Raw genomic sequence first — 23,286 nt, forward strand, 5'->3', positions numbered from 1 at the left:
TTTCCACACTTTGGTTCCATTTTTTCTTCCTGTCTCAATCTGATGTTCTTTTGATTTAGGCTCCATGAGTGTGACTGAGTGTCTTTGTTCCCATTTGTGTTTCCGGATGGGCTCGTCCGGGATTTGAACCATCATCTGATCTTCACAAATACAGAGATAAAGAACATCCCTGGGTGGGCTTGAACTACCATCCTTTTGGTTAAAAGCCGAACACACGGACCGATTGCACCACAGAGACATGTTGAGCCGCCCCTCTGACAGCCTGCTGTTCCAATTATCCTAAATGTCAGACTTTAGGTCCATCTTCTCCTCAGCTACTGACCTGGTTTTTATTCCTGGTCACTGCATTGTTGATGGTGAACTCACGGTTGTTAAAAGTGCCTTTTCCCAAAGCTTAGCTGCAATGTCCTGAAACAGTGTGGGGAATTAGCTCAAATGGTAGAGCGCACAAGCACAAGGCTAGCTCTTTGTTGGAGGTGAAGCCAAGTGACTTCAACATCCCTCCCTAAAGCCAACACTGGCTTCATTTGGACTGTGCTCACCAACAGAGTTGCCAGATTGGGCTTCATTGGGCAGACAAGATGAGAATCGGGCTGCTTGTGAATACGTGCAGCTCTTTGTTTTAATATTGTCAGCAATGTTACAGAACAAACTAAAAGCACATTGTCCAAAAAAAGATTTATCTCAGCTTATTCCCCACGCTGTTGGTCAGTAGCTTGGAAGGCAGCTATGCTGACCACGATACCACCATCACATGAAAAGAACATGAGATTTAACAGATTCTCTCCTTGTGAATCAAGGAGACTACACCAGAGACCTTCCATCCTTGTTTCTACACACATAGATTGCTGAAAGTGAAACTGCTTCAGCACAACAATAAGTTCTTGGGTTCAGTTCCCAGCCTGGAGCTGTATGTAGGGTGGAGCCAGGTGATCAGAATGAGGATGCAACTTTAAGGAGGAGATGGACAAGTTGTTCTTTGGGTGTTCAGACAGGAAGTGTCATTTCTCCTAACATGTAGCATGATTCTTGTGCTGGACGTCAGGAGTGAAGGCAGTAACTCCAACAGTTCATCCAATATGACCAGGACTGTGGCAGCAAAACAGAGAAGCATGAAAGAATCCTACCAACCGTTGTTGGTAGGATTTGAACCTGCAATACAGACAAACCAGGTTCAGTCCAAATAGTTCCAGTTTTGTTGTTGCTTCTGTCCGCAGAACTCAAAGGTATCTGGCAGGACCATGATTGCCTTTTAAGCTTCATGAACAGAGTGCACTCTACTGTGGAGGTCATGACAAAAAAGTGGGAGGAGTCTTTGATCTCTTTGATGTCATTAGAACCTTTGTGACATCACAGAATCAGCATCTCCTTTGATGGTTACTGATGGAACAGGAAAAGGAGATGCTCTTTGCTCTTTTTCCCCTTTCACGGTTAATTTACAAAAACAGCATTAATTCTTGGAGCCATGTTTTCTTCAGATCTAACTCGGATCACTCCAATCAGAGACACTGATGAAGTCTTTGTGCATAAGTGCTTCTCTTTGGGGTTGTCCTGGTTGGAATTTGGATAAAAACATGAGGAATGTCATTCCTTCTTTTCTTCAATCACCAGGACAGCAGATATTATCAGTGATATGGGGGGTCGGGGATAAGGAAGTAGTTTGAAAGTCACAAATGTTACCTTAACCTGAGCACTAACTTGACTGTTGAATTCAGGAAGTGCTACTCGTTGGGGCAGTGCTGACTGACAAAGACAACAACTTCTTCTTAGAATACAATACTGATCATTTCAAGTATGAAACACAGACGACTTCCTTTTGTACAAGTGCTTCTCTTTGCAGTTGTCCTATGAGCAGAGTGGCGCAGCGGAAGCGTGCTGGGCCCATAACCCAGAGGTCGATGGATAGAAACCATCCTCTGCTAATGGCTTTTTAGCAACAGCTAGCTGTTCACTATCCAAAGTTTGTCGTATTAGAAGATGACATCATTACAATAGTAACAATGCCATACTGAAGCTGCACTAGCTGAAGAGGGAAGATCTTCAGTACAGTATTAACCTTGCTTGTTTTAACTCCCAGCAGTTTTCCTTAGCAGTGGAAGTAAAGCAAATTTCAACTGTTGTTTTAGTGCCGAGTACCCAGTCTGCCTCCTTCGAACTATTCACTGCTTTTTTTCCAAAGCTTAGCTTGCATGCCAGCCCAGGGGAATTAGCTCAAATGGTAGAGCGCTCGCTTAGCATGTGAGAGGTTGTGGGGCTCATCTGCAAAATTAGTTACAGTTTTGTTGTTGCTTCTGTCGGCAGAACTCAAAGGTATCTGGCATGACTACGTTTGTGTTTTGAGCTTCATTAACAGTGTGCACTCTGTGGTGGAGGTCATGAGAAAAAGTGGGAGGAGTCTTTGATGTCATGGTGGCATGACAGAATCTTTTTTTTTTTTCAACAAGATACCAACTTTCTTCCAAAAGCTCAATCAGCTGCTCCAGGTGAGGCTTGAACTCACAACCACGGCATCACTCCGAAGGTTACTGTCATATAAAGTAAAGTAAAGTAAAGTAATCCTGAAGCTCTAACGAATGCTGTAATTGAACTACGATCTGTAATAAACAATTTAACTATAGAAAATGATTCTGCGACCGAGCCCCCCGTCTCTCCTCATTTCTCTCAGGTTGATTCACCTTCTCCACCAGTGGTTTCACACACAGAATGTTTGAATGCCATAGACATTGCTTCTTAATGCTGAAATGAGAGATAAAAAGCTATGTCGGAAGTTTCAAGGTGCTAACATTTACAAACAGTTTGCATGCTACATGCTAGTACAAATTTTAATTTCTGGTGATGACGTCACCCAGCCCCCCATGTTCTCCAAACAGACCTCATCTTTTTTGTCCAAATTCCAACCAGGACCAGAACCAAAGAGAAACACAAAGAATTCATCAGTGTCTCTGATTGGAATGAATCAATAGATTCTGTAATTGAAGTCATCTAACGTCTAAGAAGACATCAATTTAAAACTTGTGATTGTTTTCATTGAAATTCCAACCAAAGTTTGGAAGGGGGGGCGGGGGGGTGAAAATGACAGGAGGGTTAAAGAGCAGTGTTAATGGGCAAAAACAAGCAGAACTGTCACAGAACATCCAGCAGAAATGGAGCCATCCAGCCGAAATAGCTCAGTTGGGAGAGCGTTAGACTGAAGATCTAAAGGTCCCTGGTTCAATCCTGGGTTTCGGCAGCAAAGGTGGTACCTGAGTGTGACTCAAACTCAGGTCTTTTTGACCTACATTTCCAATATTCTCCCTCCTCTTTCAACCACACCATGAAATATTGTGTGGGTGGATGCGTCACGCTGACTGGTTGTGTGTCCAAAAGGCTGTCAAAGACGCCATTTTCTTGTGGAAGATCGCAGGATTTTTCAGATGATGTGGTCCTTTTGGCACCATCAGCCTGAGATCTACAGGGTTCATTGGAAAGTCAGTCAGCTCTGCCTGGATACAACAGTGGTCAGGGCTGTATGATGTATGTTTATACTGAAACACTGACAGCTCTCCTCCATCTCCCTCTTTTACTTACTCTGGGTTCCAGCCCTCGTTGGTGCAGCAGGCAGTGTGTCAGTCTCATAATCTGACCAACGAGAAATATTTATGGCACCCAGAGTGAGAAGCAGTAGATACAAACCCACAACAACACTCACACACATTGTTTAACACATTCAACATGGAGAATGTTGTCTGTCATATCAATAATATTGATCGTTGTAACCTACAGCTGATGAAAACCCAAAAGTAGTTTGTTTCTACATCATCTGACTTTAGCAACAAGGAACTGCTGGGATTTAAACACAGGCTGCTTTAACCAGCCAACATACACAACCTTTATCTGCATTGAAATCATTCAGCCTGTTACCGGCTCAAGTCCACAGCACTCTAAGAGGTTTCACCTCTTCCACAAAACTTCAGGCTGCTCCAAAGGGAGACATGGAGACTGTGACAGTTAACTGACTGGTCAGAGAGAGTGCTGTGTCTTTTTAATGGAACTTATGCTGAGGAAGTTACATGAGTTTAACTCAACAACCTTAAACTTCATCAATGAGGCACTGCAGGGATTTGAACTAGACCGGCGCTTTGACCAACTAAGCCACAGCACCACTCTGATGTACAGGGATGTATTATGGATCTGAAAATACCCCCAACATACGTGGCTGACCATCATGAGTCTTAACAAGGTTTCTTTAGCATATAATAAACTGTCACATTAACGTCCTGAATGTGCTGTGTGTAAATAATGAGGTTCATCAAAACAAAGTCAGAACCAGAGCTCAGGCTGTTGGTACACAAACAAAGAAAGGCATACTTGTGGATTCACAAGATTATATCAGGATCTGACCTTTTCCTGTTCCATCAGTAACCATCAAAGGAGATGCTGATTCTGTGATGTCACAAAGGTTCTAATGACATCAAAGAGATCAAAGACTCCTCCCACTTTTTAGTCATGGCACAGTAGAGTGCACTCTGTTAATGAAGCTCAAAAGGCAATCATGGTCCTGCCAGATACCTTTGAGTTCTGCCGACAGAAGCGACTGGAACTTTTTATATATTGTAATGGCAGGCTGGCACTGGACTCCTAAGCCAGGGATTGTGGGTTCGAGTCCCATCTGGGGTGGTTTACAGCAGAGTGGTGCAGTGGCACTTCTGTTGTTGGCTACAAGACATCCTGCAGTGCTTCGCTCTCAGTGGAGTTCCTGCTCATCACTTCCTTTATTACAGCTTTGTTCAGCAGAAGGAAATTTGGTGATTAACTGCTTTTCACGCTCGGAAAACTTTAGGAAGACTAATGACAGCCCGTCAGAAAGTTGTGTCCAAATGTTTGGGTGTCACGACAAAGCAAAGCCGTTTAATTGATTTGGTTTCTTTGTTTTAAACAGATTCTTATTTGAGAGAATCAGCACTCATCACAGTAATTTACAGTGTTTACACTAACCCTAACCCTAAACCCATTTACAAGCCTCCCTCTGTCTTTTCTTCCTCCCTTTGTAATTTCAGCCCCCCCCACCCCCATGTGAAAACATGCAGTGTTTGGCAGGGGGCACACACAGCCCATCACTGCAGATCAGCAGGTCTGACTGAAAACATGCTGTAAAGTATGAACCACAGCACTGCTGGGGTTTGAATGTGTAGGGTGCAAGAGGTCAACACTTGTACTCCTCACAGTTGTGTGTCACTTGTGTGTCTGAAGAGCTGCTGCCTTTGATACATCGCCTGATGATGTAACAATACTCACAGAATGAAACTCCTCCTTTGAAGCTGCTTTGAAGAATTTCCAAAATCACATGTGATTCAGATGTAAACACAAAGGCTGCCCCACTGTCACCATTCAGAGCAGCTGAGAAGCTGATTGATCATTCAAAAACTCTGCAGTCATATTCAAATAATAAACAATGTTCTACGTTGCTCAAAGTGAGATTTACAGTTTACTTCATCCTCACACTACATGCTAATGTGAGCACAGTTGCACTGCCCCTTTCCTCTACATTGGTTTCTGTTTCCTCATCAGAGACTGGCAGCTGGACGAACATGTCAGGTGGTCTAAGGCTCCAGACTCAAGGTTAACTCCTTGAGAGATGTGTTTGCTTTCCCACTAAAACTTGAAAACGCATCTAAGTAATACTTATACAGAGCTTTCAGTTGTCACCCTACCACTCCAAATGTGAAACTGACATGTGCAAATATGGAATGATGCAATAACAGCCAAACAAGTAGTTGAGTATGTGGTTTTATTTATATTTAGCATGCAATGTCTCAGTCTCTGCTGTCTGTTCCACAGAAGAACATGAAAGCTCAGCGGGCCTCTTCTCTCTCTGGGACACTGGATCTGTCTGTCTGTATCCATGTCAGAAACTCTGAAACACTCTGAACTTCTTTAAAACACGGTGGATTTACTGATATCAAAGTGTCCACCGGTCCACCAACCCACCATCGATATATTGTGATGGTGTGAAGAACATGTGAGCAGGAGAGCAGCTGCTTAAGTTTATGATGTGTTCAGGAAACAGTCAAAGCTCCATACACAACAACAGTCCTACTTCTGTTTACCAAAAGGCTCCAAAGTCCACCCTCCAACAAAGAGCTAAAGTCTTGTGGAGAATGTGGGCATCGATCCCACTACCTCTCACATGCTAAGCGAGCGCTCTACCATTTGAGCTAATTCCCCTGCCATCACCCCCCATGTTCTCTAAACGAACCCAAAGTGGTACTGTGATGCATATACTGATCTTTATTTGCACGTGCACAGTGTGATTGTATATATTTTTATTTTGGCAGGTGACCAATTGTCTGCTAGTTTGTCTTTGCTAGCTGTGAAAGTATCTCCAGGAGTAAAATGATTAAATCACAACCTCGTTTTAATTGACAATGTCTATATTACATCAGAGGCCCTTTGTGGTGCATATACTTATTTGCATTTGTATCTGTATACACACACACACACACACACACACACCACCTTTTCCAGCCCTCATGGTTCTTGGGGAATCCATACATGTGGAAACCCTTCTCGGACTGATTGGAGCATCCAAACGTTGCACAGCCAACCATGGTATGATACTGATCTACAAAATGTTAGTTGTTACCAATGAACCATGACACAACTGAACTGTTTTTTTTTATTTTATTTTTTTATTTTGGTCTTTTAAAAGTGTGGGCCAGTCAAAAGTCGACCAAAACAACTTTGTCTAGACAGGATGTCTATGTTTAGTTCACTTGTTGTGAACTTGTGGGATCTTCATCCTCTTTGGCATGATGTTTGTGTTTGTCAGTGTGCTTCGCTGTAGTTCTCCTGTGCATGTACTATGATGTAACTCTGTCTGCCAGCTGGTATTTACATGGAATTATGGGGAGCCAATGACATCACAGTCACTTCAAAGGCAACTGAATCATTTCAAAGGCGATGGAATCTTGTCCCAGTAATGTCTTATAGAGCAGAAGACAGAGTTTTGTTTTTTAATTATGTATTATATTATCTTCTACCCACGTTCATTATTCTAATTGACCACTAGTGTGCATTTACAGTCTATTGGTGTAACACACACATGTCCCACATGTTTGTCACCTCATCATGTTTGTTGAAGATGTGGTCTGAGCACGGTCTGGTCTTGAGACTGAGCAGTGGTTCTGCCTTGAGTGGCCTTTTGTTTTGGTGAACGTCTACCACTGAGCTACAGCCGAACACGCTGACTGATTGCGCCACAGAGAAATGCAGAACTTTTCCTGTTGCAGCCTGCTATTCCAGCTAGAATTATCCTAAATATCTGCCTTTAAGGCCATCGTGAATGATTTCTAAATATCTTTGAAACCTGTTGATGGTGAACTCAGAGGTTGTTAAAGGAGCCTTTTTAAAGGGTCTAGCATGCCAGTACAGGGGAATTAGCTCAAATGGTAGAGCGCTCGCTTAGCATGTGAGAGGTAGTGGGATCGATGTCCACATTCTCCACAAGACTTCAGCTTACCTGAGCGCTGACTTGGCTGTTGAATTCACTAAGTGCTCCTTGTTGAGGCAGTGCTGACTGACAAAGGCAACAACAGGTTTGGTGGGAGCCATAACTGCCACCACAAAGTGAAAGTCACAATTAATTATGCAACCTCAAAGTTTACTTGAGTTTTGAATTTAATAGTGTTATTTCTTGATGCTGTGTTAACTACCAAACACAACAAGTCATGGAATTGATGTCTTCTTAGACGTTAGATGACTTCAATTACAGAATCTATTGATTCACTCCAATCAGAGACACTGATTAATTCTTTGTCTTTCGTTCTGGTATTTCTATTCTATTTCTATATTGTAAATGTCATATATATATATTATAATATAATGTATATTATTATATTATAAATATAATATATTAAATAATGGCAGAGAGAGAGATGACCTGGCAGTGGTGGGATTTGAACCCACACCAAGAGACTGGAGCCTGAATACAGCACACCTGTGTCACCTGTGAGAAAGCTCAAAGCTGTGTCCGAAGGTTTGGAGGAGTTCATGGCAAAAAGATGTCTTTGAAGCCATTTGGACACACAAGCAGTCAGCGTGCAGCATTCAACCTCACAATATTTCATGGTGTGGTTGAAAGAGGAGGCAGAATATTGGAAATGTAGGTCAAAACAAGCAGGTCATAAAAAGTCATTTGGCAAGAGTTATGGGGTACTTCGGGTGAGGTCAACTCTGACTGAGAGCGAAGCACTGCTGGGGTTTGAATGCAGAATGTCCTGTTTACAAGACAGACACTTTAAGCAGCTCAGCATCAGTACTGACAGTTTGTGTCTGTATCGTAGAGGAAGAAAACACAAAGGTCTGTCACAAAGGTTCTAATGACATCAAAGAGATCAAAGACTCCTCCCACTTTTTTCTCATGACCTCCACAGTAGAGTGCACTCTGTTAATGAGGCTCCAAAGACAATCATGGTCCTGCCAGATACCTTTGAGTTCTGCAGACAGAAGAAAGAACCAAACTGGGCCAGGAGCCAAATGTTTGTTGGATCAGGCATCCTGAAATGTCTCTCTTTTGTGCAGTCAGGATGTCCAAGCAATCTCAGACTGTCCCTGTTTTACCAGCAGCTCCACAAGTGAATTGGTCTTTTTTTGTTATAGATATAACAGACACAGCTTTAGTTAATAATGAGAATTTGGTGGTTTAAACCTCAAATCCTTGAACACTGTCTGGTTAACATGTTTCGGTGATATTAGACTTCTATGGACCATTTCACCGCACTGGACCATTTTTGCAGAATCAACACCTAATAACTCCACAACGAGACTGTGTGACGTCACTGGAGATCAAAGGCATTTCCTGCCTTTCATTGATGCCCCACGCGACACAGATGGATACGTCACACTCTCACGGTCGCTTCAAATGAATGAGTGCATGCAGTTTCTGTAGTGTAGTGACCATCATGACTCTTAACAAAGTTTGTCTCCTGTTAAAAAAAGTGCAATCACCACAATTCAATCTGCTCAACAGCAGGGTACAACTCAGACAGACTAAAGCCAGCTGAACACCAACAAGGATGGGATTCGAACCCACGCGTGCAGAGCACAATGGATTAGCAGTCCATCGCCTTAACCACTCGGCCACCTCGTCATGAACCCAAAGGTACATGTGATGACAAAAAAACATCCATTGGGAAGAAGCTGCAGCACCTGAACAGGGACTTGAACCCTGGATCCTCAGATTAAAAGTCTGATGCTCTTCAATAAGATCTGACTTCATTTTCCAAGCTGCCCCCTCGTGGTCATTTGATACACTGCAGGTGGAAATCTCAGTACTTTTTAACCACCACAGCCGCTTTGACAGAAAGTGGATGCGGTGGTTAAAAATTACACAAAACTCCAGAGGACATTGCAACCTGAACCTAGTGAGCAGAGTGGTGCAGTGGAAGCGTGCTGGGCCCATAACCCAGAGGTCGATGGATTGAAACCATCCTCTGCTGTTTATACACACTGGATGTCCCATCATGAGACATGAGTTTTTCAGCAGCACTGATTAACAGGAAAACACGGAGAATGTTGTCTATCATATCTATAATACTGAGAGTTGAGCAGCAGAGTGCTGCAGTGGCACTTCTGTTGTTGGCTACAAGACATCCTGCAGTGCTTCGCTCTCAGTGGAGTTCCTGCTCATCACTTCCTTTATTACAGCTTCGTTCAGCAGAAGGAAATTTGGTGATTAACCGCTTTTCACGCTCGGAAAACTTTAGTAAGACTAATGACAGCCCGCCAGAAAGTTGTGTCCAAATGTTTGGGTGTCAGGACAAAGCAAAGCCGTTTAATTGATTTGGTTTGTTTGTTTTATACATATTCTTATTTGAGAGAATCAGCACTCATCACAGTAATTTACAGTGACAAGCTGTAAAGTATGAACCACAGCACTGCTGGGGTTTGAATGTGTAGGGTGCGAGAGGTCAACACTTGTGCTCCTCACAGTTGTGTGTCACTTGTGTGTCTGAAGAGCTGCTGCCTTTGATACATCGCCTGATGATGTAACAATACTCACAGAATGAAACTCCTCCTTTGAAGCTGCTTTGAAGAATTTCCAAAATCACATGTGATTCAGATGTAAACACAAAGGCTGCCCCACTGTCACCATTCAGAGCAGCTGAGAAGATTATTGATCATTCAAAAACTCTGTGCAGTCATATTCAAATAATAAACAATGTTCTACGTTGCTCAAAGTGAGATTTACAGTTTACTTCATCCTCACACTACATGCTAATGTGAGCACAGTTGCACTGCCCCTTTCCTCTACATTGGTTTCTGTTTCCTCGTCAGAGACTGGCAGCTGGACGAACATGTCAGGATGGTCGGTGGTCTAAGGCTCCTTGAGAGATGTGTTTGCTTTCCCACTAAAACTTGAAAACGTATCTAAGTAATACTTCTACAGAGCTTTCAGTTGTCACCCTACCACTCCAAATGTGAAACTGACATGTGCAAATATGGAATGATGCAATAACAGCCAAACAAGTAGTTGAGTATGTGGTTTTATTTATATTTAGCATGCAATGTCTCAGTCTCTGCTGTCTGTTCCACAGAAGAACATGAAAGCTCAGCGGGCCTCCTCTCTCTCTGGGACACTGGATCTGTCTGTCTGTATCCATGTCAGAAACTCTGAAACACTCTGAACTTCTTTAAAACACGGTGGATTTACTGATATCAAAGTGTCCACCGGTCCACCAACCCACCATCGATATATTGTGATGGTGTGAAGAACATGTGAGCAGGAGAGCAGCTGCTTAAGTTTATGATGTGTTCAGGAAACAGTCAAAGCTCCATACACAACAACAGTCCTGCTTCTGTTTCCCAAAAGGCTCCAAAGCCCACCCAGAGACTTGCTGTGTTTAGTTCACTTGTTGCTGTATCTCCAACAAAGAGCTAAAGTCTTATGGAGAATGTGGGCATCGATCTCACTACCTCTCACATGCTAAGCGAGCGCTCCACCATTTGAGCTAATTCCCCAGCAATCTGCACATGTTCTCTAAATGAACCCAAAGTGGTACCGTGATGCATATACTGATCTTTATTTGCACAGTGTGATTATATATAGTGAAAGTATCTCCAGGAGTAAAATGATTAAATCACTACCTCAATCTCAATTGACAATCTCTGTATTATATCAGAGGTCCTTTGCGGTACATATACTTATCTTTATTAGCATTTGTATCTGTACACACACACACACAAGCACACACACCACGTTTTCCAGCCCTCATGGTTCTTGGGGAATCCATACATGTGGAAACCCTTCTCGGACTGATTGGAGCATCCAAACGCTGCACTCTTACATTAAAACAAACCACTTTACCATCAACCTCAGCTGCAGTATACACATTACACTTCCATCACCAGATCCTCTGTATATACATGTACTTCAGCATGGTGCTGTGGCTTAGCTGGTCAAAGCGCCTGTCTTGTAAACAGGAGATCCTGGGTTCAAATCCCAGCAGTGCCTTGCGGATAATGTTAAATGTTATAGATATAACAGACACAGCTTTAGTTAATAATGAGATTTTAGTGGTTTAAACCTCAAATCCTTGAACACTGTCTGGTTAACATGTTTCAGTGATGTTAGACTTCTATGGACCATTTCACCGCACCACATTTTTGCAGAATCAACAACTAATAACTCCACAACGAGACTGTGTGACGTCACTGGAGATCAAAGGCATTAAACACAAAGGCTGCCTCACTGTCACCATTCAGAACAGCTGAGAAGATTATTGATCATTCATTGATTATTAACAATCAGCTCAGAACCAAACAGTGTATCTGAAGCACAGGAAAGAGTTCTGCTCTCCAACACTCTGCTCATGCAGATGCTCATTCTGTGATGTCACAAAGGTTTTCAGCAGCTTATGTAGTTGTTGTCGCCGAGTGGTTAAGGCGATGGACTTGAAATCCATTGGGGTTTCCCCACGCAGGTTCGAGTCCTGCCAACAACGATTAAAACGTAATTTTGATGAAAATATGCTTCCCACTATACCACCACTGCATGTGGCTGGATCAGCTCTCACTGCTGCAGCCCGGGTTTGATTTTCGCTCAGGGTAAAATGGCTTTAGTTCATGAGAAATACAGGTCATTGACAAAACTCCCTAGCTAAAGCTGATTAAGCTGCTAAAGCTACGAGACCATGCAGGGGATGTAGCTCAGTGGGAGAGCGTATGTTTTGCATGTATGAGGTCCTGGGTTCAATCTGCAGCACTGCTAATGAAGCACAGGAAGTACTTATCTTGTCTAACACTCTGATCTCTCAGTTATCCAGTCAGCATAGTCATCCCACCAAAAATTAAATGAATTCTAATCTTTATTTTCATCATTTCATATGTTTTGCTGCGTTTCAACTCCTTAACACTTTGAGCTACAGAAAGAACAAGAGCAGTCGCGCCAAAAAAGCATTTCAAAATAAAAGCCATTTTAGATTATTTTATTTGTATCTTGAGTTCAGATGTAGCAAAACGCAACAATGCTGTCGATCAGGATCTTGAGACAGAAAGTGTCTGTCTCTTAAACAGGAGATCCTGGGTTTGAATCACAGCAGTGCCTTGTTCATAATGTTAGATACTACAGATATAACAAGCTGGCAGTTGAAACTGTTTGCCTCCAAAGAGACCTGAGCCTTAATCCAGCACGTTGGACTGCTCGGCCACTCTACCACCTTCACAGAAGGAATGACATTATGAGAAACCTCAAAGGTTTGGAGGAGAGAAGAGTATGTGACCATGACTGTCCTGTGAGCTTCATTCACAATATGACATGTCCTCTACCACTGAGCTACATCCTCTTTGGACCTTTACTGAACCACAGAGGCTCTGAGCTGCTGCAGCAGGTGAAAAGAGAAACTGTTTCATGAAGCCTCCTCTCTGCTCAGGGGTGGATCACTGTCTTGGGTGGAGTGGAGTTACTGTTATATGTAGTCACTATCCCACTAAATCAGAAGACAGAGGTTCCACCGAGATTTGAACTCGGATCACTGGATTCAAAGTCCAGAGTGCTAACCATTACACCATGGAACCACAGGACTGTCAGCTGATCTTTATCAAAGGCGCTGGCTCGAGGTTCCAGTGTCGAGGGATGTCATTGATGGAGCCAAACCGTCTCCACTTCTTATATGGTGAATGTGTGCTCTGTGTTTTTTTTGTTTTTTTTTTGCAAGAAAATGTAAAATAAAATAAAACTTAAAAGTGAGCTGAAAGAAAAGGACCTGTTCTGTTCAGTGTTACTGATGACTTTTTGTGTGTGTGGGGGTGTTTTGTTTTGAATTTCTGATCTTTGTTGTCCATAAAGAAAGGCATTAACAAAGCCCCACCTGTCATGTCTCTGTTCCCCACCAGTGGGGTGGAGCCCACACTTTAAGAACGGCGGCCCTATAAGCATCCAACAGCATCACTGAGTCACTGAGCACAGTGACAACTGTACACATTACTGGAGAAAGTGATAAATGACATTCAGCCAGTGTGTTAGGATAGCAGAGGAGGGTTTCAATCCATCAACGTCTGTATTATGGGCCCAAAACACTTCTGTGTTTTGTGTCACCTTGACATTTCCTAAATAGCTTTTTATCTCTCATTAATTAAAAAAGACAGTCTTCTAAAGATAAACCACAGGTACTAAAATCCAGGATTGAACCAGGGACTCTACCAACTGAGCCATTTAAGCACAGCACACAGTGGAAATGACTTCTCATTGTTGCTTCCATGGCCTGGAAGTGGTGAGAGGCTCCAACTCACCACCTTCAGATTATGAGACTGACGTGCTGCCTGCTGCACCAACGAGGGCTGGAACCCAGAGTAAGTAAAAGAGGGAGATGGAGGAGAGCTGTCAGTGTTTCAGTATAAACATACATCATACAGCCCTGACCACTGTTGTATCCAGGCAGAGCTGACTGCTGCTTTTCATGGAGAGCAGCTGAGTTTTACATTCCAGAAAAATGAACCCAGGCCTCCCGCCTGGCAGGTGAGAATTCTACAGATGAACCACCAATGATGACTGACCACCACTACACCATCAAAAGCCTTGAACACTTGTTGACGCATTGTTTTTTTTTAGAAACATGACAGCTAACCCTAAGCTGATCACAGAGAGTCTCTTTAACGGCTCTTTAATATGAACGATGGGAACCAAGTCACACTTTCAGGCCCCCCTTCTTTTTTTATTAGTGCCTCGGGTCCCTCTGTGCCATCAAATAAAATTTTGGAAAGGATAACAAAAGTAAGACACAAAAGGTGAACTGTGATGGCAGGAATCAAGGTGTGAACACAGTCTGGCAACTCTTCAGGGAAATACACAGAACAGTCTGTCTTTTCTGGACATGTTTGGTGTGTAGCACAACACAACTACACAGCTCAGCTACTTGTTGACTGACAAAAACAACAGCAGGCCATATCTGAGGCTCTAACTCAGATATGCTACAGTTATTCCTTTCTACATAAATGCTTTTCTTTGGGGTTGTCCTGCTCAGAAATTCAGTAAAAAATGATGATGATTTGCTATTTTAAATAGATTTCTTCAGATCAGCTGCAACAACACAACCCTGATCCCTAATCACTGCAGTTAACAGTCCTCTCACCATATGCTAATGGTCCTCATGAATTTAAGAGGATCGTTGTCTGTTCCTGATGGACTAAATGTGTTCTTCATTACAAACCATTACCAAGACCATTGAAACCGCCCGAACAAAGTAGGCAGGCAGCTGTGGGAGTGGTTTCATTCAGGTAGAAGATAAATTCAGGTAAAAGCCTGAAAGGGAGTCCATTGGACACGACTGGGAAGTTAATGCAAAGACTCTTGAGGAGAAGATCCTAAGTGAGGTAAAAATGAAAGCTTAATGTGACTTAATCAATTCAATTGGTCTCTTTTTCCACGTTCAGTGGAAATTGACAAAAACAACAGTAAGTCTTGGAGCCATGTTTTCTTCAGATCTAACTCGGATCACTCCAATCAGAGACACTGATGAACTCTTTGTGCATAGGTGCTTCTCTTTGGGGTTGTCCTGGATGGAATTTGGACAAAAATTAATACATTTCTTCAGATCAGCTGAATTAGTGCATTTGTCACCAACGTTTCCCCAACTGAAGCACAGACTTCTGTTCTGAGAGCAGTAAGTGCTATTTGTTGGGGTAGTGTTGGTGATTTCAGAAGTCAATCACAAGTCAGCAAGTTTTATCAATGATATGGAGGGTGGGGGGTTAAGAAAGTAGTTAGAAAGTCACAAATGTTACCTTAAAGGGCATATTGCAGGTTAATGACCACATTGAATCAATGTTTAGAAAAATAATATAGGAATTGTTTCGATAAAGTGTCTCATACTGATAATATCTGTATATTTGCTCCACACAAACAGCACTGATGGTCTTTTGTCCGTCAGCTGGAAAGTGAAGGAGCTAAAATGTCCACAGCAGAAGTCCTGCGGGGTTTTGTCACCGACAGACTCGCCGCCGCCTGCCGGGAGATCTTAGCGGCCGTGGACAGAATGGTAGCCGGATATGAGGAGGAGGCTTCGGGCTTCAGGCAGGAGATCGACCGGCAGAGGAGCCAGCTGGAGCTGCTGCAGCCCCGAGTCCTGATCCACAAAACGGGTCGGTTGTTTTTATGAGTGAGAAAGGCTGAGGACTGTATTTGGCAGATGTAGAATGAAGCAGCTGGAGGAATAACTGTGTTCATATTGTAGCTAATAAAGAGGATTCATGATTGAATCGTTTCCTCCAGATGTTCAGCAGCTGATGGTGAAAAAAGAGGTTCCTACTGAGTTCACCTCCAGTCCGGATCCGGAGGATTCAGAGAGTCCAGTCCTTAAACAGGAACAGGAGGAGGACCAGGTACCAGGACTGGAGGAGACCAGGAACCCTGTGAGGCCGTTTCAGGTGAAGAGTGAGGATGAAGAGATGAATGAACCGGCCAGGAGCTGTGATCCACAGAGTCCTCTTCAACCAGATCCAGATCCAGAGGAAGAGGTCTCAGACTCCTCTGATACTGAAATCAGTGAAGATGATTATCATGAAACCAGAGTGGCCCAGTTAGATGTGAAAATACATGAAGGTGATGCAAATGTTAGAAAATGTGACAGTAATGAAAAACCCATCAGCTGCTCTGAGTGTGGGGAAATGTTTAAAAAAAAGTGGGATCTGAAGATTCACATGAAGACCCACACAGGGGAGAAACAGCATATGCAAGTTCACTCAGTAGAGAGACTGTTTGGCTGCTCATTTTATTACAAAAGGTTTAAGCGACAAGCTTATCTTAAATCACACATGGTAGTACATACAAGAGAGAAACCCTTCCGCTGTGATGTTTGTGGGAAAAGATTTTCATTAAAGAAAATCCTGAACAAACACATGAAGGTCCACACAAAAGAGAGACCCTTCAGCTGTGATGTTTGTGGGAAAAGATTTAAACTAAAGGCAGCCCTTAACAGACACATGACGGTCCATACAGAAGAGAGACCCTTCAGCTGTGATGTTTGTGGGAAAAGATTTAAACTAAAGGCAATGCTTAAACCACATATGGCAGTCCACACAGATGAGAGACCCTTCAGCTGTGATGTTTGTGGGAAAAGATTTAAACTAAAGTATACCCTTAACAAACACATGGCAGTCCATACAGAAGTGAAACCCTTCAGCTGTGATGTTTGTGGGAAAAGATTTAAACTAAAGGATACCCTTAACAAACACATGGCAGTCCATACAGAAGTGAAACCCTTCAGCTGTGATGTTTGTGGGAAAAGATTTAAACTAAAGGATACCCTTAACAAACACATGGCAGTCCATACAGAAGTGAAACCCTTCAGCTGTGATGTTTGTGGGAAAAGCTTTAAAAAAAAGGGAGTGCTTAAAACACACATGGCAGTCCATACAGAAGTGAAACCCTTCAGCTGTGATGTTTGTGGGAAAAGCTTTAAAAAAAAGGGAGTGCTTAAAACACACATGGCAGTCCATACAGAAGAGAGACCCTTCGGTTGTGATGTTTGTGGGAAAAAATTTAAACTAAAGAATGAAGTTAAACGACACATGAAGATCCACACAGAAGTGTAACACTTCAGCTGTGATGTTTGTGGGAAAAGATTTAAACCAGAGAAAAGCCTTAAAGTATACATGGAGGTCAATACAGAAGAGAAACCGTTTGGTTGTGACGACTATAAAGAGAAAGACCGAAGCGGCTGACTGCAGTCTCGCTACTGGTTGACCAAAAGTAAACTAACATATTTGGACTTTTTTTTTTACTTTTGCTTTGCTGTTTTTTGTCCTCATTCATTTGTGTTTGGGTCAGTGACATGTATACCAGAAAAAGGGGTTTTGTAAAAAATTTAAATAAGAGGCACAAAAAAGGTTGATATTTGCTCTACTAACTCTCATCTTTATAGAAACATGTTGTTTTTAGATTTTTCATTGGTATCAGAAATTATGTGACAATTTGTTGTATTATGCCTAAAATCACCACATGGCGTAACATGAAAATAATTGAAACTGAAAATGGATTAAACCTGTAAGTTACTCACTTTATCAAAGTCTTTTATAAGAACTAAACTGTGATCCATTATAGTTTTGTGAAAATGAATTAAATTTGAGCATTATTTTCTAAATCATCGCTCAAAGTGAGACCTATGCCGTCAGTCTTTCAACATATTTTCTACTTATTGTGACATACTTTGCTATAAAGTTCTAAAAATATTTGTGACTCTGTGATACTGTTTTCTATGTATTCCATGAATGTTTTCAGATTTTAGATTTTACTCCCTGTTCCAAAAATCTATTTAATATATGGTCCCCGGGTAGGGGACGTATCAGATATTAAACTGATAAGAACAGATACTACACTTGATCTTAGCCAAAAGGCCGAGAAGCGATACCGCTCAGCTGTCGGAGGTAACGGAGTGTTTCTCCGCACCGACCCGCTCAGTGAGGGGTCAGAGTCGGCTTCAGTAACAACATCACTCCGAGAGAGAGACACAAACAGAAGACATGAAGAAACGAAGGAGGGATCAGAAAACAACCACAGACATGTTATTTTCACAAAGTTACGTTGTAGAGCAAAGAAAATGTCTCTTCTTGGTCAGCTGTAAAACTTCACATATTTGTCCACACGGAGCAGTGAAATGGTCCGTAGACGGTCCAAAGATATAATTGAAACATGTTAACCAGAGAGTGTTAAAAGAACTGAGCTTCTAGACCCAACCACTAACTCCTCATTATTAACTAAAGAAGTGCCCCGTGTGAGGCTCAAACTCACGACCTTCAGATTATGAGACTGACGCGCTGCCTACTGCGCCAACGAGGCCTGGAACTGAGGGGCCAACAAAAGGACCCCAGGGCCATTGGGCACAAACCGGACAACACAAACAGAGCACAGTGGCACAGAGCCACCAGCAAGGGTCCTGCCTCACAGCGGCGAGGCCGGCTCCCCCCGACCACACACGCCCGGACGGGGCGAGCCACAGCACGGTGTTTCCAGTATTTTGATGTTGGTTAAAAAGGTACTTTGCATTTTAAACATAACAGTGGAATAGCTGAAAAAGGGAATACTTTACTTCTAAAATATAATACTCCTGTTAGCCAGCAGCACCTTCACAAATAGTTCCAGAAATTTCTAATCAAGACGGGGAAACTTACATCAGCCATGTTGTTTCTCCAACATTTACAACAAGGCACTGCTGGGATTTGAACCTGTTTACTAGACCAGCACTTTGACCAGCTAAGCTACAGCACCAGGAAACTAGATCCCCGAGGGGATGTCGAGGGTGTCGAGGGATGTCATTGATGGAGCCAAGCCGTCTCCACTTCTTATATGGTGAATGTGTGCTTCTGTGTTATTTTTCTTTTGCAAGAAAATGTAAAATAAAATAAAACTTAAAAGTGAGCTGAAAGAAAAGGAGCAGTTCTGTGTTAAGTGTTACTGATGACTTTTTGTGTGTGTGTGGGTGTTTTGTTTTGAATTTATGATCTTTGTTGTCCATAAAGAAAGGCATTAACAAAGCCCCACCTGTCATGTCTCTATTCCCCACCAGTGGGGTGGAGCCCACACTTTAAGAACGGCGGCCCTATAAGCATCCAACAGCATCACTACTGCACCAACGAGGCCTGGAACCCAGAGAAAGTAAAAGAGGGAGATGGAGGAGAGCTGTCAGAGTTTCAGTATAAACATACATCATACAGCCCTGATCACTGTTGTATCCAGGCAGAGCTGACTGACTGACAATGGGATATCACCATGGCCCAGTGACCACGTGGCCTAATGGACAAGGCGTCTGACTTCGGATCAGAAGACTGAGGGTTCGAGTCCCTTCGTGTTTGGGCAGCTGTGTGTTACAGATGAACGGACTAAACTGTGTCTATTCATCCTCATGAATTTAAGAGGTTCGTTGTCTGATCATTTTGTTCTTCAAACTGTTACCAAGACCACAGAAACTTCCTGCTGAAGGGGGACAACACATACAAACATAAATGTTACTGAGTGTTATTTTCCCATTTGTTTTTACTTCTTCTACGATACAGATACAGACGGTTTCAGAGAACAACTGCAGAGATGACCCTTCTGCTTTGTTGAGGTGATGAGGAGGAACTCCACTGAGAGTGAAGCAGCTGCTCCTTTCTGATGCTCCACTGACTGAGCTACAGATGATTCAGTAACAGTTGAGTCATCTTTAGTCCAACAACTGCTGTCCATTCCTACCACAGGGAGCCACAGGCTTTAGAGTTTTCAGTCCTTACTCCTTTATTGTGAAAAAGTCAAATTCACATTTTATACAGATTTTTCATCCACTTTGGAAGAGTTTGGTTAACAAACTTTACAAAACACTGTCAGGAGTCCAGACCAGAATGCCCTTTAGCACCTTTAAGTCTTTGCAGCTAATGGCTCGTTGGTCCTGGGGGTATGATTCTTGCTTTGGGTGCGAGAGGTCCCGGGTTCAAATCGCGGACGAGCCCTTAGTGTTATGTCGCCAATACCTTTGTCCCCAAACACACCTTACAGCAGTAGAGGTGAAAGAAAAGTGGATTCTGTCAGAAGTGGGATTTGACACCTCCAGGGGAGAGTGCGACCTGAGTGCCAGCTGCAGAAGGATCGTGTTTGAGAAATGTTGGAGGCCACAATCACGTACACAAAGTCCAAAATTTGTCAGCCAATCAATGTCATGGATTCTTCCAACACTTGACCAATCACGGAAGAGAAATGTTGGAGCAGAGAGGTACGTTTTTTTTTTCCCGAAGGGAGAGGGGGTCTGACCCAAACTAACTAGCCGACGCCGGAGACGCCAATAACTACAACAACTCAGCACACAGGAAGACTCTGTGGTGCAATGGTAGCGTGTCTGACTCCAGATCAGAAAGTTGTGTCTTCAAGCCAAAAAATTTATATCTTCTTGTTGTGAGGGAGCACAGCTTCCAACTCTTTTTCCCAGAGTCCACTGAGGGAATTATACTGGAGACAAACCTGGAGGGAGAGTGTGTGTTTGGGGACATCTGGAGAGAATTGGACCTGGTAGACCTCCAAGCCTACCTGGGTCTGAAAAGAGACAACAAAACAAGCCTGAGATGCTGCAAATGTGACGTCTATGTTTGTACAGCCCACTCTGACCTGAGTGTCAAATGCCACTCACGTGCATGAATTCACATACACACAAACACACACACACTGGCGCCCCCCGACAGCACGGTGTTTCCAGCATTTTGATGTTGGTTCATAAAGTACTTTGCAGTTTAAACAAATATCTCTTTGCTTCAACATTCATCAGGATGAAGGAAGGGATCTGGAAAAGGTAAAGTCCTGTTCAGTCAATGCCTCACTGTGTTCTTCTTTTTGCAAAGTGGAATCAGTAAAGTTTTGTTTCAACACGTCATTGTTTAAATGTTGGTTGTATTTTGCATTTGTAAGCTGAATCCACAGAGTGACTGAAATGATGAAGTAAATCCAGGAAAGGAAATAAATCCAGTTCACGGAAGCGTGCTGGGCCCATAACCCAGAGGTCAATGGATCAAAACCATCCTCTGCTATCCTAAAACACTGGATGTCTCATCATCTAGCTGGAAGATGTCAGGAGATTTTCAGCAGCACTGATTAACAGGAAAACAGGGAGAATGTCATTTATCACTTTCTCCAGTAATGTGTACAGTTGTCACTGTGCTCAGTAACTCAGTGATGCTGTTGGATGCTTATCGGGCCGCCGTTCTTAAAGTGTGGGCTCCACCCCACTGGTGGGGAATAGAGACATGACAGGTGGGGCTTTGTTAATGCCTTTCTTTATGGACAACAAAGATCATAAATTCAAAACAAAACATCCCCACACACACAAAAAGTCATCATTCACACTTAACACAGAACTGCTCCTTTTCTTTCAGCTCACTTTTAAGTTTTATTTTATTTTACATTTTCTTGCAAAAGAAAAAAAAAACATAGAGCACACATTCACCGTATAAGACAGTTTGGCTTAATCACTGACAATAGTAACAATGCCATACTGAAGCTGCACTAGCTGAAGAGGGAAGATCTTCAGTCTTGAAAACATACTTCAGTATTAAGCTTGCTTGTTTTAACTCATCAACTCACTTGAGTGTTGAGATTCTGTTCAAGTCCCAGCTGAGGATAGACACAACTAAGTCCACTACATGTTTTCAAACCCACGCCTCCAGAGGAGACTGCGACCTGAACACAGTGACTTGGACCGCTCGGCCATCCTGGCTGTTTTTGTCAACCAGTGGAGCCCCCTGCTGGTCATTGGATAGACTGCAGGTGGAAGTCTCTACTTTTTAACCTGCTCATAACCAGGCAGTGTTCTGCTGGGTAAGTTTGGGTCTAAAAAAAAGAAACTACTTATCGCCCAACGTGGGGCTCGAACCCACGACCCTGAGATTAAGAGTCTCATTCTCTACCGACTGAGCTAGCCGGGCTGCTAAAGCTGCAAGATTTGTGATGCTACGGTTTTATCGATGTTAGACAAGTACCAAGATGTACAGATCCTCTGTACATCTTGGTACTTCTTTGTACTACTTTTGTGGTGCTGACATAACATGATGTTCTATCTGTCACCATCTTTGCTGGTCCATGATTATGATGCATATAATGATCTTCATTTGCACGTGCACAGCATGATTATATATATTTTTATCTTGGCAGGTGACCAATTGTCTGCTAGTTCACGATGTCCTTAAAGGCAGATATTTAGGATCATTCTAGCAGGAATAGCAGGCTGCAACAGGAAAAGTTCCAGTCAGACCTCTCGCACCCGAAGCGAGAATCATACCCCTCGACCAACGAGCCATTGACAGCAGGACATTTATGGCATTTAAAATGTAGTCAAACGTTTTCTGAGCATTGATCATACACTACAACATTTAGTATCCTTCCTAACCTATTCTCGCTTCTTGGAGATATTAAATATCTGTCCCAGTGGCCTAATGGAACTAACTGCTTATAAATGTCTCACTGGATCAAAAGCTTTGAGCTACGAAAGGCTATGTAATTATTTAAGATTGAACATCTTAAATTACTGACATCTGACATCTGACATTACTGTTTGATAAATTTGGTGACAACTGCACTTTGGGTCCATTTGGAGAACATGGGGGGCTGTGTGACTTCATCACCAGAAATTAAAATGTCTAACATCGATAAAACCGTAGCAGCACAAATAAGAATTTTTACAGCGCAAACAAACGGTACCATTTCGCGTCCATTCGGAGTGGATGCTCACCATTTTGCATGCAATGGTGGTATAGTGGTGAGCATAGCTGCCTTCCAAGCAGTTGACCCGGGTTCGATTCCCGGCCATTGCAGTTTAACTGTGTGTCTACAATTTAACTTGAGATTCTGTAGATCTCATGCCAATGGTGCCAACGATGAACGTGCTGGGCCCATAACTCAGAGGTCGAAGGATCGAAACCATCCTCTGCTATTTATACACACTACATGAGATTTTCAGCAGCACTGATTAACAGGAAAACATCGAGAACTCTGTCTGTCATATCTATAATATTGATCATTGTAACCTACTGCTGATGAAAACCCAGAAGTACTTTTTTTTCTACAACATCTGACTTTAGCAACAAGGAACTGCTGGGAGACATGAAGACTGTGCAGTTAAGTGACTGGTCAGAGAGAGTGCTGTGTCCTTTTAATGAAACTTATATGAATTTAACTCAACAACCTTAAACTTTATCAATGAGACACTGAACCCAGGATCTCCTGTTTACTAGACAGGCTCTTTGACCAACTAAGCCACAGCACCACTCTGATGTACAGGGATGTATTTTGGATCTTTA

General features: G+C 42.7%; 9 non-coding genes across 9 annotated transcripts; 4 read left to right on the forward strand and 5 right to left on the reverse strand.

Annotated features, from left to right (window-relative positions):
• The first annotated feature begins 3,156 nt into the window (after positions 1–3,156).
• On the forward strand, positions 3,157–3,229 carry trnaf-gaa (transfer RNA phenylalanine (anticodon GAA)). Its single transcript has one exon. It is a non-coding gene; the product is annotated as a tRNA-Phe (tRNA).
• Positions 3,230–6,131: 2,902 nt separating this feature from the next.
• Positions 6,132–6,204, reverse strand: trnaa-agc (transfer RNA alanine (anticodon AGC)). The gene has a single exon. It is a non-coding gene; the product is annotated as a tRNA-Ala (tRNA).
• A 2,841-nt stretch (positions 6,205–9,045) lies between these two features.
• trnas-gcu (transfer RNA serine (anticodon GCU)) lies at positions 9,046–9,127 on the reverse strand. The gene has a single exon. It is a non-coding gene; the product is annotated as a tRNA-Ser (tRNA).
• Positions 9,128–11,417: 2,290 nt separating this feature from the next.
• Positions 11,418–11,491, forward strand: trnat-ugu (transfer RNA threonine (anticodon UGU)). Its single transcript has one exon. It is a non-coding gene; the product is annotated as a tRNA-Thr (tRNA).
• Positions 11,492–11,899: 408 nt separating this feature from the next.
• On the forward strand, positions 11,900–11,981 carry trnas-uga (transfer RNA serine (anticodon UGA)). Its single transcript has one exon. It is a non-coding gene; the product is annotated as a tRNA-Ser (tRNA).
• Positions 11,982–12,981: 1,000 nt separating this feature from the next.
• trnaq-uug (transfer RNA glutamine (anticodon UUG)) lies at positions 12,982–13,053 on the reverse strand. The gene has a single exon. It is a non-coding gene; the product is annotated as a tRNA-Gln (tRNA).
• Positions 13,054–17,687: 4,634 nt separating this feature from the next.
• On the reverse strand, positions 17,688–17,880 carry LOC115058161 (U2 spliceosomal RNA). Its single transcript, XR_003842036.1, has one exon. It is a non-coding gene; the product is annotated as a U2 spliceosomal RNA (small nuclear RNA).
• Positions 17,881–21,842: 3,962 nt separating this feature from the next.
• On the reverse strand, positions 21,843–21,915 carry trnak-cuu (transfer RNA lysine (anticodon CUU)). Its single transcript has one exon. It is a non-coding gene; the product is annotated as a tRNA-Lys (tRNA).
• Positions 21,916–22,728: 813 nt separating this feature from the next.
• Positions 22,729–22,800, forward strand: trnag-ucc (transfer RNA glycine (anticodon UCC)). Its single transcript has one exon. It is a non-coding gene; the product is annotated as a tRNA-Gly (tRNA).
• Positions 22,801–23,286: the final 486 nt, after the last annotated feature.

The sequence above is a fragment of the Echeneis naucrates genome, chromosome 2 (genome assembly GCF_900963305.1).
Source record: "Echeneis naucrates chromosome 2, fEcheNa1.1, whole genome shotgun sequence".
NCBI lineage: Eukaryota > Metazoa > Chordata > Actinopteri > Carangiformes > Echeneidae > Echeneis > Echeneis naucrates.